General features: G+C 38.2%; 1 protein-coding gene across 2 annotated transcripts in view; it reads right to left on the reverse strand.

The window, feature by feature from the left end:
• Positions 1–15,523, reverse strand: part of ARHGAP32 (Rho GTPase activating protein 32) — a 298,650-nt gene that overhangs the window by 267,631 nt on the left and 15,496 nt on the right. The window lies entirely within an intron of this gene.

The raw sequence follows: 15,523 nt of genomic DNA on the forward strand, positions 1-15,523 counted from the left end.
CGTCTCAGTAAAATTATTCTGGCTTTAAAATGGAGGAAGAATGGGGGTGCCTGGGTGGCTCAGTCAGTTAAGCATCTGACTCTTGATTTCAGCTCAGGTCATGACCTCACAGTTCGTGAGATAGAGAACCACATCAAGCTCTGTGCTGCTAGCACAGAGCCTGCTTGGGATTCTCTCTCTCTCTCTCTCTCTCTCTCAAAATAAATAAACTTTTTTTAAAAAGTGGAGGAAGAATGAACTGGAATGTAAAAGTTTTAGATAGAAAGAAGAAGGAGGCCACTGCAATAACTGGAAGAGAAAGAGCTGTCTCTCAGAACTAGAGTAGTAGCTGTGAAGACAGACAGAGGCAGACAAACTTGACATTGGTTTAAAAGGTGCAAAAGTAGGGATGCTTCAGTCAGTTAACTATCCTCCACCAGACTGTGTTCAGGTCATGAGCAAGCTCTGCCTCGGGCTCTGCAGAGCCTGCTTGGGATTCTCTATCTCCCACTCTCTCTCTCTGCCCCTCTCCACTAGACTAGCTCTCAAAATAAATAAACTTAAAATTACATAAAAACTAGGGGGTGCCTGGGTGGCTCAGTCAGTTAAGTGTCTAACTCTTGATTTCGGCTCCGGTCACAATCTTACAGTTTTGTGAGTTCGAGCCTCACATCAGGCTCTGCACTGATAGTGTGGAGCCTGCCTGAGATTCTCCCCTTCTCTCTGCCCTTCCCCTGCTTGCATTCTTTCTCAAAAATGAATAAATGATTTTAAGAGAAAAAACTTTAAAAAAAATAATAAAATGAAATAAAAGGTGTAAAAGTAGAACTGTCTAGATAAAGTAAGCCCAGGTGTGCCTTAAGGAAGGGACTGGAGAGTCAGGAAGTTAAGAAGGTAGAGGGAAGATCCTGCAAGTTGGCAGAGCCAGAAACAAAGAGAACAAGGATGGAATGGGGCACCAAACCTACTTAACCCTTCTACTCCTAGATGCCTGAGGAGTAATCATCTAAACTTTGTCTGATACAGATCCATCCCTCTCCCTGTTCATTACCTTGCTTTGCTTTGCTTTTTAAACAAGAACTGACTGGGGGAGCCTGGGTGGCTCAGTCGGTTGAGCATCTGACTTCAGTTCAGGTCATGATCTCACAGTCTGTGAGTTCAAGCCCCACGCCGGGCTCTGTGCTGACGGCTCAAAGCCTGGAGCCTGCTTCGGGTTCTGTGGCTACCTCTCTCTCTGCCCCTTCCCCGCTCACACTCTATCTCTTAAAAATAAATAAATGTTAAAAGAATTTTTTAAAAAGATGCAAGAGGGGCGCCTGGGTGGCTCAGTCAGTTAAGCGTCCGACTTCGGCTCAGGTCATGATCTCACGGTCCGTGAGTTCAAGCCCCGCGTCGGGCTCCGTGCTGACAGCTCAGAGCCTGGAGCCCATTTCAGATTCTGTGTCTCCCTCTCTCTCTGCCCCTCCCCTGCTCATGCTCTGTCTCTGTCTCAAAAATAAATAAAAACATTTAAACAAGAACTGACTGATATAAGTAAACAGATCCCATCTATTCTGGACATACTCTGTGTTACCAAATATGGCCATAGTTTATGGATAGGTAGGTGTACATATTCTCATTATTTTCCAATGCAAGCAAGTAAAAAGACTACTAGATGAGGAAACATGATATATAAGGACATGCAGTGTACATTCATTCTGGATGCCCATTTCCACACTCAAAAACAGAGGCATGATATTTTCAGATAGAATATGCCCTACACAGAGTGTAAAAGGCTAAATCCAGCCAGGTTACAGGCTATTAACTAATTAGCTGAAGAAAAACAGCCCACAATACACAAAAATCTGATGCTAACACAGTGCCCTAGAAATTTTACTCTTAACAGGAGTAGAAACCCTGAATCCTTGAAGGGCAATCAAAAATTATTTACTCAGAGAAAGAGAGCAGATTAGTGGTTGCCGGGGACTGGAGAGTGGGGGGAAAGAGATATATTGGCGAAAGGGTACAAATCTTCAATATAAGGTAAGTTCTGAGGATCCAATGTATAATATAGTGACTAAGTGACTACAGTTAACAGAACTGTATTGTATACTTGAAAGTTGCTGAGAGCAGATTATTTTCACCCTAAGAACAACAAATATTTCTAATTATGACAGGTGAAGGATGTGTTAACCAACCTTAGCTGGTAAACATTTTGCAATGCCTATGTGTATCAAACCATCACATTAGACTCCTTAAACTTACACAATATTATATCAATTGTATCCAAATAAAACTGGAGAAAAAATTATTTATTATTACCGGTGCACAAATATACCAAGTTATAAGCCCGAGGCACACAACTCTAGTTGGAAAGTCCTATGATGGCAGAAATCACATCTGTTTTGCTCATCTTTATACTCCCAGTGCTTACAAACTATTTGAAAATCAATATGCACTCAATAAATACCTGTTCAATAAATGCTGCCACTGAGATCTTTAGGCGAAAATGTGTGCCTGACCCACTAACACATCAGCACTTCTTCCCACCATACGGCTGTATAAATGGGCTGCTGCCCAGGTATAAAAGCAAATTTAGGTTGGTTAGTATTCCTAACTCAAACAGGATATGATTATATAATTTTTAACTGTTCAAGTCTAATTCCATTAAAATTACATTATAAATGAAATAGTAATTATTTATTTGTAATTTAAAAAACAGGTGTGGGGCACCTGCAGGGCTCAGTCGGTTAAAAGCATCCAACTCTTGGTTTCAGCTCAGGTCACGAACTCACTGTTTAGTGGGTTTGAGCCCCACATCGGACTCTGTGCTGGCAGCATGGAACCTGCTTGGGATTCTCTCTCTCCTTTTCTCTCTGCCCCTCCCTCACTTTACTGTCTCTCTCTCTCTCTCTCAAAATAAATAAACTTAAAAAATTTTAAAAAGAAAAGAAAAGAAAATAGGTGTGATTAGAGCCATATATGCCTAACTCACATTCAGTTCCAATTTCTGAGTCAAACACAAACTCTTACAACTCACTACTTATTAATTCAAAGGGGAAAAGAAACTCAAGCAGTCCATATGCATATAGATCTCCAATTATTCGGCCCCTATTTTAAAAACTAGAAAAAAACATTCCCAAAGTTATTGTAATGATCATATATTTTGAATTTCCCAACACAGTCTCAGTTTTAAATAACGTATTCTGCATGAATGCATGTATCATATGGGAACACATAGTTACTGTACCCAGAATATTCCCAACTTACCTTCCTCCTTCCTCTTCCCTACTCCCCAAAGAAAATAAGGAAAATTATGAATGATCAGTTTTGAAGAAAAGTGATTACTATTTTACTTTAAAACCTTGTGATTTCCCCCAACTGAATCAATGTGAAATGGAAGGGGAAAAGAAGGCAGGATATTGAGGAGAAATCTCTTCCAGCTGACAATCTCACATTACTAACAAAGATCAGTGCCTTTAAATGTCATGCACAGATGATTCATTCTTCCAGATGGATTCATCTTATTTTTATTTCACTATTCCTGTTTCATCTTTTTGAAGCGAACTAATTCCTAAACATGGCATCTACAGAGCTGGTCATGATAAACAAAACAGCTGATTACTTACAAATGAGAAAATTAAGCATCAATGCAATTAAATACACACATTTGAACTAAATATCTGATTACTACACAGTGCAGTGATTTATGCTAAAAGTGAACACAGATTTTAAATGTAATGTATTATGTGTGCACCAAGAAATTATTTTCTGTTTACTCAACAAATCTGAAAATCCATTAAGAGGTTAGAGGTCCTAACTGGGTTCTCTAGATAGCTAAATAAATTAAACCAGTATTTCAGTCAGTTGGTTGAGGGATGTGTATGGTAGAAGTGAGAAGGCATACAAAATGAATATTAACTCCACCTGAGTTATCAATCACCAAGGTCAACTAAGGCCATCTTAAAGAAGAATAAAGCTTGAGAACTTAACACTAAAGTTAACAAACCCTGCTATAAAATTATAGTAATTAAGACAGTATGATATTCGCAAAAGAGAAGAAAAACTAACTAATGGAACACAATACAAAAGTTCAGAAACAATCCACATATATTTGGTTATCTGATTTATGACAAGACTGACAATGCGGTGTAGTAAGGAAAGAACAGTCTTTTTAATCAATGGTGTTGACTCAACTAAATATCCATATGGAAAACAACTGTATTGTGACTCCCCCCATATTCTACACAAAACTCAGGGAAGATTTAAATATAAAAAGTAAAACAATAAAGCTTTTATAGATGAAAATACAGATCATCTTTGTGACATTAGGTGAAGTTATTTTTTAACAATAGCCAAAAAGCACTAACCATAAAGGATAAGATGACAAACTGGATTATATTAAGACCTGTACCTCAAAAAAAGATTCAAGTAATGTAAGAGTAACTCACAGAATAGGACAAGATATTCACAACACACGTATGACAAAGGATTAGTACCCAGAATACAAAAGAAGACTCCCACCAACAATAAGAAAAGGCACACAACTCCCCAGAAAAGTGAGCAAGACTTGAACAGGTGCTTCACAAAATATACACCCACCAGCATGATTAAGTTAAAAACAATGACAACATCCAGTGCAGGTGAAAACAGAAAGGAGCTAAAACTCTCATACACTACTGATATCCTATGATCCAGCAATTCCATTCCAAGGTATATAGCCAATAGAACACTTACAGATGTTTACCAAAAGGTATGTACCAGAATGTTCTTGGCAGCAGTTATTCATAATAGTCAAAACTGGAACAATCCAAATGCTCAGCAACAGATGAGATACACACATTGAAAACAGGCAGCCACATGACAGAATGCTAAAAGCAATGAGAATGAATGGTCTATAATTATACATAATTATAAATGTATAAAAGTATAGAGAAATCTCACGGAGAATGTCAAACAAAATATACCAGACACAAGAATACATTCTGCATGATTCCATGTATGTGAAATACAAATACAGGCAAAAACTACTCTATACTGTTAGAAGTCTGGATAGTAATAATCCTCAAGGGCAATAGAGGAACTTCTTTGTTTCCTGACCAGATGCTGGTTACACAGACATGTTGTTTGTGAAAAGCCACAGAGCTATACATGTATACATGTGTACTCTCCCCTGTATGTATACTACACATAAGTAAGTTTTAAAAGGGGGGTGTGGGAGGACAATCGCCACAATTAATCTTGGTTTGAGGGAGATCAGGTCATCAGTAAGATTCCCAATACTAACCAATCCAGATGACCCTAACTGTACCAAAACTTCCTGAATCCTCTCCATTCAGAGGGAGCTGTAATAGTTTCAATATAGATTATATAGCCAGATGAAGCCAGGGACTTGAAATGAAAGAGAGGATAAAATGACAGTGGGAAATGCTTGAACAGTTTGAATACTTCCTTGTATTTCCTTCAAACCTCCAGCAGTAACCACTATCCATACAGTTGGTTATCCAGCTGGTTCAATCAAGTCTAAAAGACAGAAATAATCCCCCAAATCCTATGGTCTTCTGGATTTGGAGTTAGATAAATCCCTTGTTAAATTATAACCAGAAGATTCCAAATCTCCTGAAAGCATGTCATAATGGGCATGTAAGTTATTTTATCAGTTAGGAATAATGTTCTGATGTGTACAACAAAAGTCCAAATTACAGTGGCTTAAACAAGATAGGGGTTTACTCTTCTCATGAAACGGAAATTCTGAAAAAGCCACTGGCTGTTGGCCTGGCAGCTAAAGAATATACTGGCTAAAATCTCTGTAAATCTCTCGGGTTTTCTTTAAAAGTCTCAAGAATACTGGTTCAGTTCCAGTTATCATGTCTAATTTCCAGACAAGAAAAAAAAAAAAGAAATGGGTAAAAGAGCTTCCCGAAAACTTCATCCAGACATTTCTGCCTACACCTCACTGACCAAGACTATGTCACATGGCTACCTCAGCTGAAAGGGAGACTAAGAAATTTTTTAGCTAGACACACTTCTACTTGAAGTAAAATTTGCATTGATTAGTAAGGAAAAGGGGAGACTGGATATTAGATAGGCATTAGGAATCTTCCCCCTCTAAGGTGAGTACTTAATGTGCTAATAATGAATCCCGTGTATACTTTATCTAGCAATTTACAAGATGTCCAGACTGTTTTCCTTTCATATTTCCATCATAATCTTTTAAAAATCACCAAAAATCTGAACAAAGTTTTCTAAAACAGTTCTTAGATGTAGTAATAATAAAAAAAAAAGTTCTAAAAAAGAAAACCAAGAAAGCAAAAACAAAAACAAAACAGAACCGCTTAAATCCTAAAGACAGCATTTATTTCCTGACAATTTTTTTCAGAATGAACAATGAATTCTCAGTCTGCCCTTTTCTGACCTAAAGCATTATTCACCATTCATCCAAATTAACTTAGCTAACATTTGCAATTTCATAAATTCAAGTAACGTAGCACTTTTCCTCTGATACACAGTTATCAGAACACAAACTTTTCCTGTCACTATACTAGGTGTGAATAATGCTATAATTTAACCAGTATTTCTCATATTCTTCAGCACTCCTTTTTATCTCTTCTTTGCATAAAGTATCCATTTAATGAAATGCGGTGGACTATTCAAAGAAATGCTTACTTTTGTCCAGTATAGTAAATTCACTATTTCGTGGAAGATTTGAAAAAGGGACTGTTCAATTCAGTAAATGTTACAATTCTACCATGTTCTGTCAAATACAGTCTGTTTTATGCAAGGGTTTAGTTGTTCTCAAAAAACTATCACAGTAGGGGTACCCGGGTGGCTCAATCGGTAGAGTGTGCAACTTTTGATCTTGGGGTCGTGAGCCTGAGCCCCACATTGGATGTTAAAATAAAATATGTTTTAAAAACTATCACATTAAAGTCTAAACTAAGTTCAATACATATCATAGGAAAGACTTTAAAATAAACCAAAGCTAACCTGAATTAAAGATATGTATCAGATAACCTAAGGAAGTTTAATTTTTTTAATCATAAAAACATTTAAGGATTATCTGATCTACCAGATACAGACCATCTGATGCCTGCAGCTGACTGTTCTGATTCTATTCTCTGGTTTCTTGCAGATTGGGATCTGAAAGAGTGCTCCTGTGCAGCTATCTGTACCTTCTATGTCCCTCCTTTTATCCCTATCCAGCTCCTAGCTCCCATTCTCTACCAACCATCTTCCCTGACAGCCAGTTTCCCTTCACAGAAGCAGTGCCCTCCATTCCACAACTCTACCCCCACGGAAGGACTGGTTTAGTCATCCTAGGCATTTTAGGCCTCAAAAGAGAAGAATTTCTGCCAGTTAACTGTTGTATTCCAAGAGTAGCTGATTCAAGCGTCAAGGCTAACCCTCCTAAGTAATTTTTCAGATGGAATATAATGAAGAAACTTCTCCAAGTATCAATCATTAAGAATTTATGTTAAACTTCTCATGAATCAGGGTTTTAATACACAAACACATTTTGAAAAGTTACTTAAAAATTACTTTAAAGGGGCATCTGTGTGGCTCGGTCAGTTAAGCGTGTTACTTTGGCTCAGGTCATGATCATGTGGTTTGCGATTTCATGCCCTGCATCGGGCTCTGTGCTGACAGCTCGGAGCCTGGAGCCTGCTTGGGACTCTGTGTCTCCCTCTCTCTCTGCCCCTTCCCCACTCACACTCTGTCTCTCTCTCAAAAATAAACAAACATTAAAAAAATTTTTTAATTACTCTAAAAGTCATTTTTCTTATCATAACTGCTACACTCATTTTTCACATCTTTCCCCTTCTCACTCACAAAGGCAAAGCTGCTAATGAAGTCAAGACTCCATCTCAATGGCTCCAGTTAAGCAGTATGATCACAGATCTCTGTAACATATCATAACCTATAAATGTATGGTGCTACATACTGATCAGAAAGAGAGCTACGTAAAAGTATATGAAAAGAAATGTACACATGCTTTATCTATAGGAAGGAGGGACCACCTCAAAGCACATGTACTATTTAATGGTGAATCGGTGCACTGATTTCTTGCTTTATTAATCATGGGCAAAAGAGATATGCAACCATACGAACCAGAGTCAGATTTTCTCCAAAATGATAATAGTAGTACTTATTCCTCAGACTTTTCAAAAACAACAAGTTTGATATAAAACCGTGTTGGGCACCTGGGTGGCTCAGCTGGTTAAGCATCCAACTCTTGATTTTGGCTCATGATCATGGGATCAAGGCCCACATTGGGCTCCAAACCCAGCGTGGAGCTTTCTTGAGATTCTCTCTCTCCCTCTCACTGTCCCTCTCCCCATTCACGGTTTCTCTCTCTCTCTCTCTCTCTCTCTCTCTCAAAAATAAATAAATAAATAAATAAATAAATAAATAAATAAATAAATAAATAAATAAAACTGTGTTATTGGAGCCCCAATTTGAACACTAGCTAGTGCAACCAAGAGAAGTAAACTCAAAGACTGAGGGACTCTATCTGCAAAAGAGATTACTGTATTTATGATATTCTCATACTGAGAGATGTTACTAGATTTTTATTAACCACCTTGGGAGAAAAAAAAAAGTACTACAAATGCCATTATTCCTACTTTCTGACACAAAAACAAAACTTTTCCTGTGCATTTATTCACTCATTCACTTGACAAATATTTATGGGTTTTACTCTCTGAATAATGTCCAACCTTTAAACAATGTAACAGAAAACTAAGGAATCAGTGTGACCCAGATACAGAAAGGACTTTTCCACCAGTAGAGCTGAAGGAGAGGTTTTAAAAAGATAACAACTGCAAAGGAAGGAACCACAAGCATCTACCAGGCTTGTCAATGCATAAAACAGCAGTAAGTAATGTTGCCGTTTTTGTAAGTGAAGACAGTATTTTTATAGAGACTATCACTTTGAGATATGAATACCTAATCAGATTTAGCTGTGTGGACATAAGATTCTCCTGAGGCTAAGAAGAATTTCTTCCAATTAAGTTTTGTTTTGTTTTGTTTTTGGTTTCTGCTTTTTTGTTTTTCTGGAGTAGGGTCATTCAACAATTCTGTAGAAAGCAAGGAGAAAGCATATCCCAAGTCTACTGGCAGCTTTTCCCATCCTCAAACAATTCCTTGTTCAGATGCACAGCCACAGAAGTTCAAAGGTCACTGACGTCTTTGTACTCACTTCCATGGTAGTTACAAACAAACTTTTGTCCCCATTCCTTCAATGACATGAGCTGCAACAACCACACTGACTGAACTTTTACATCTGAGAGGGCTGCGTGTGCTTTACTTAACTGAAGGGCCACAGTATTTCATTTACGCTTCCACCATAAATTATTAAATCTCTTTTGTGAAACAAAATAATTTATTTACCTGGGCATAAATGATGTTGATTCTAGCCAAACACAAAAGACATCACTGGCCATAAATGGTCTTGTGATTTCTTGTCATATTTAACATACTTATTATTTTGTAAAGCTTTCACTGACTTTGCTTTTCAGGATTTTTCTCATCCTTATTGTCCTTCTCTATTTTAAATCATACGTGATAAAATGTAAAGAAATATATTATGGGATTTTATAAAGTTATACAGCTAAAAGTTCTTTCTTAAAATCTAACAATAAATATGCTTACATGAGAGATCTCAAAGTTATAAAATTTACTTTAAAATAGAAAAGAGCCTAAAGAATATATTTAGGATAAATAATACAAATATATAATAACTTAGAATAAAAGTAATTTTATCTTTGTTTTTTTTTTTTGTTTAATTTTTTTTTGACGTTTTTATTTATTTATTGAGAGAGAGAGACAGAGCATGAATGGGGGAGGGACAGAGAGAGAGGGAGACACAGAATCGGAAACAGGCTCCAGGCTCTGAGCCATCAGCCCAGAGCCTGACGCGGGGCTCGAACTCACGGACTGCGAGATCGTGACCTGAGCTGAAGTCGGAAGCTCAACCGACTGAGCCACCCAGGCGCCCCTATCTTTGTACATTTTAATAACTCTACGCATAAAAATAATATATTTAATTGTTAAAACTGTCCATTTAAGCCACCAATTTTTAAATAAATTCCCATTACTTTCACGTGCTAACAGCAACCTCCAAAACCTATTCTAGGACAACAAAACACTGTTATTTTAGCTGAACAATCAAAAAATAATTACCCCCTCCCCAAAATTAACCAATAAGTAATCAAAAAAGGCACTACATAAGCATCTTTGAAATAAATTTTTCTACCAGCAGAGCTAAGTACAAGGACACAAACTGAAACAAGATGCAGAGGACTTTGCTGGTACCAAGATAAGAGACTGCGTCCTCCACACAGGAAGCTTTCCAGAATTGTTTCTAACTAAGGCAAATGCTTCCAGAAGGCTCACAATACAACTTAACATTTACTGAGCCACCAAATCTGTGCTAAACATGATACTCTTCAGAGAAAATGGGTCCAATCTCAGATTTTTTATTTTCATGAGCACACAGTGCAAAGGAAGACAGCTGAAAGAAGCAAAAAGAAATCACATAGCAAAGATTATAGGAATAGTGTCAAAATTACAGAAATATTGTCAAAATTGAGCATGAGGTGGCTCTGAACAGGGCTAAACAGAAGAAAAAGTCACTCCAGATTTTGCATAAAAGTAACTCAGAAATATTTCTAAACCACTAGTGAAGTGCCTTTATAGGGCTCACTTAACCAAGAGTTTTTTTTTGTCTACTTCTAGCGTCCATATCCCTGAAACGCTACGAACATATTTTTCATATCACTAATCTAGCTAAGACTAATCTGAAAATTTTCTAAAACTGTTTTCCTGCTTCTGAACTTCCCTTCCTACCTTCTAGAGATTAATCTATAACAGAATAGCTCTAGCTACCTGAATTTAGTTCTACATGCTAATGCCAGGGCCCTAATTTTAAAGAAACAGTGCTGCTAAAAGAAAAAGCCAGTAATAACCAAACTCTCCTATGCTAAAGAAGCGGGGATGAGCAATTCACCAAATAGTTTTCACGACATAAACAAATGAATGTATGAAAACTGCTTCCTACCAGAAGCAAATTTTTGACACGGCAATTTGTTCTATTAATCAAGGAATTTAGACTCAAAACATCTCACTAAATGATCCCCAGAATATTAATAGTGCAGTGGGGAAAAAAAGGCAAACTGACTGGGTGACTCAGTCAGTTAAGCGTCTGACTCTTGGTTTCCTCTCAGGTCGTGATTTTATGGATTTGTGGGTTTGAGCCCCCATCAGGCTCTGCACTGACAGTGCAGGGCCTGCTTGGGATTCTCTCTCTTTCCCTCTCTCTCTGCCCCTCCCCAACTTGCACTGTCTCTTTCTCTCTCAAAATAAACAAACAAACAAAAAAAAGGCAAACTAAATACAGTTGACCCATGAACAGTACAGGGGTTGGGGCACAGACTGCCCCATGCCCCACAGTTCAAAATCCACGCATAACTTTGACTCTCCAAAAACCTAATAGTCTACTGTTGCCCAAAAGCATTACCAATAATGTAAACAGTTGATTAACACATATTTTGGGGGCACCTGGGGGGCTCAGTCAGTTAAGCGTGTGACTCTTGGTTTCAGCTCAGGTTCTGATCTCATGGTCAGTGAGTTCAAGCCCCGTATCGGGCTCCACGCTCACAGTGCAGAGCTTGCTTAGGTCTCTCTCTCTCACTCTCACTCTCACTCTCCCACTCTCTCTGCCCCACCTCTGTTCATGCTCTCTCTCTCAAAAATAAACTTGAAAACAAAAACAATTTTGTACATGTATTATACACTGTATTCTTACAATAAGAAAATGTCACTAGGAAAATCAAAAGAAGTGGTGCCTAAGTGGCTCAGTTGGTTAGGCGACTGACTTCGGCTCAGGTCATGATCTCACAGTTCATGGGTTTGAGGCCTGCATCAGGCTCCATGCTGATGGTGCAGAGCCTGCTTGGGATTCTTGTTCTCTCCTCTCTCTCTGGCCCTCCCCTGCTCATGCTTTCCCTCTCTCTCAAAATAAATAAATATATATATATATATATATATATATATATATATATATATACATACATACATATATACACACACACACACACATATATAATATGTATATGCAATTTATATTACATACATAATTTATATTATATACATATACCTCTTATATGTATTTATGTATATACAAAGAATATCAAAAGGAAGAGAAAATACATTTACAGTACTGTAGATACTTTTAGTGGACAAAATCTGCCTATAGATGGGCAGGGCAGGGACAGGCAGCAGTAGCAGCAGCAAGGCCAGGCCCTGGGATGGAGATGGTCTGCAGCCTGGTGGCCTCGGGTCAGTGGCAGCCACCTGGTGTGTGTGCTGGCAGCAACAGCATCCTAGAGGTGCAGTACAGCCACCCCATCTGCCTGGAGGTGTACCACTGGCCTGAGGCCATCTGCAGCTCTGGCCACACTTGAGGGTCAGGGACAGCAGGGGCATGACTGCCTGCACAGCACCATCCCTGCCCCCTGGGTATCTTCTCGCACTTCAGCCCTGCCCCATGCCTGCCCGCCCAGGGTGCCCCACCCAGCCACCCCTGCAGCGGCATCCTACAGCCCTGTCTGGTCCAGGCCCTGGGGACTGCTAAGGTCTCAGAGGGCATCTCCATATACTCAGAGGCCAAAAGGTACAACCTCCTCTGGGCCAGGCACATTCAAATCCATCCGTGGAGACTGGGGTGGGCAGCTCTAAACGCTGTGGCTTCTGCTATCAACTCTCAAAAACTCCACGTCTAACTGGACCTGCACAGTTCAAACCTACGTTGTTCAAGGGTCAACCATATGTTAGAATCTTATCTACCAGGAAATTACTAGAAATGATATACACAAATTCCTTTTACTATTTTTCTAAAATTTTTTTAAATGTTTATTTTTGAGAGAGAGACAGAGTGCAAACAGGGAAGGGCAGAGAGAGAGAGGGAGACACAGAATTGGAAGCAGGCTCCAGCTCTGAGCTGTCATTACAGAGCCCTACACGGGGCTTGAACTCATGAACCATGAGATCGTGACCTGAGCCAAAGTCAGACACTTAACCAACTGAGCCACGCAGGTGCCCCTCCTTTTACTATCTTTGTGGGAAGGAAAAACCTTCAAATTCTGATGAGTTTTATAACTAAACTTATGGATATTTATGTTTGGCCATTACCAAATCACCATATGCTAAATGAAAATGGAACTTTATATAAATGGAGAAATAATGTCTGCCCCTCAAACACAAATTAAGAGAAAATATGGATATTGGGCAAAATGTTCAGTAACAATATTTACTAATGAAAGAAGAAATCAGGCATGCTAGACATAAACTACAATAGAATTAAAACATAGGCTTTGAATTTTTCCTCAACCTCTAAAAAAGTTTGTACTATGTTATACTTAAAACTATTCTAGCCCTCATGTTCTTTTTTTTTTAATTTCTAACAATATGAAGAGCATAACCAAAGGCCCTGCTTTTTATTCTCTACAAATCCACTTCCAATAGGTAGCAAATATCTACTAAATTAATGCTATTAATTTAACTCAACTTACAAATAAAGAGCTGTTAAATCTAGCAAAAGCTACTGTTTTAAAATTGTTTCAAAATACGGTTTTAGGGGCACCTGAGTGGCTCAGTCAGTTGAGCATCCGGTTCTTAATTTCAGCTCAGGTCATGATCCCAGGGTCACAGAATCAAGCCCCACATCAGGCTCCATGCTGAGCGTAGAGAGCCTACTTAAGATTCTCTCTCCCTCTCACTCTCACACTCTCGAGAAGAGAAGAGAAGAGAAGAGAAGAGAAGAGAAGAGAAGAGAAGAGAAGAGAAGAGAAGAGAAGAGAAGAGAAAAGAGAAGAAAAGAAATAAAATATAAAATAAAATAAAATAAAATAAAATAAAATAAAATAAAATCATATGGTTTTATGCACTTTGGTTAAGCTTTTAAAATGTCAGGTCAGAATGTATCCCAAGAGTGAATAAATAGCTAAACATACATGTGGGAACCTATTTGTTTTCCCAAATGAGTCAACAACAAAGGCAGTTATTGTACACTAAAAAGAAATATACCAAAAAAGTAAATATAAATATATAATATTCCAAATATATTTTTTCTAAAAAAAGAAAAAACATTTTTAAAATCTAATTTAAAAAAGGGCAGAAGGGGATGCCTTGAGCAGAGCTTTAGGCGTTCTGCAAACATCTGATTTCAAGGTGTTCCTGTAAGTACATGATTACCTATTTTTTTTTTAATTTTTTTTTCAACGTTTATTTATTTTTTGGGGGGACAGAGAGAGACAGAGCATGAACGGGGGAGGGGCAGAGAGAGAGGGAGACACAGAATCGGAAACAGGCTCCAGGCTCTGAGCCATCAGCCCAGAGCCTGACGCGGGGCTCGAACTCACAGACCGCGAGATCGTGACCTGGCTGAAGTCGGACGCTTAACTGACTGCGCCACCCAGGCGCCCCATGATTACCTATTTCTAAAACTATAACAGGCACAAATTAAAAAAAAAATTTTTATTCTTTATTTATTTTGGAGAGAGAGAGACAGTGAGACAGAGTGTGAGTGGGGGAGGAACAGACAGAGAGGGAGGCACAGAATTTGAAGCGAGATCCAGGCTCTGAGCTGTCAGCACAGAACCCGACATGGGGCTTGAACTCACAAACTGCAAGATCATGACCCCGAGCCAAAGTCAGACGCTTAACCAACTGAGCCACCCAGGTGCCCCTCAGGCACAAATTTTTAAAACCATAACACACACATGTTTTCAACACACTGGAAACGACAAATGCATGAACTTGTGTTATCATCCACTAGCTAAAATGGGTAAATATTATACATTTTCAGATGAATATATACTAACAAAATACTAATTAACAGTAGAAACACTGAAGGTCCATCTAAGATTTTGCTTTAGGAAAATAGCAGTTTTATTGCTAAGAGTTTCAAAATCACTGGCTTAGTGCATAGAGTTGACAACCTATCAGAACTGGGGTGCACAGTTACTGATACTTATTCTCCTACCACATAAAAAAGACCTCACAACCCTAAAAACCTCTTTCATCTTACTGTACCAAATATAAATTACTTCAGGGTTAATTCTTTAAAAAAAAAATGTGTTAATACTGTATCAGTCACATGTCTATGTCAATCACCTCATCTACAAAAACAGTACAAATACCCACATATTTGGTCAAATGATTTTCAACAACGGTGCCAAGACCATTCAATGCGGAAAGGGCAGTCTTTTCAACATGGTATTGGGAAAACTGGATGTCCATATGCAAAAAAAAAAAAAAAAAAAAAAAAAAGAAATTGGACCCTTATACTATACAGAAAAATTAAACAGGATCAAAGATCCACAGAAAAGAGCTAAAATTATAAAACTCTAGAAGAGCACATAAGGAAAAAACATCATAACACTTAATTGTTGGTGACTTCTTAGATATGACACCAAAAGGACAAGGAAACAAAACACAAAATCGATAAGCTAGACTTCATCAAAATTAAAAACTTTCTGTGCATCAAAAGACACTATTAACAAAG

The sequence above is a fragment of the Leopardus geoffroyi genome, chromosome D1 (genome assembly GCF_018350155.1).
Source record: "Leopardus geoffroyi isolate Oge1 chromosome D1, O.geoffroyi_Oge1_pat1.0, whole genome shotgun sequence".
Taxonomy (NCBI): Eukaryota; Metazoa; Chordata; class Mammalia; order Carnivora; family Felidae; genus Leopardus; species Leopardus geoffroyi.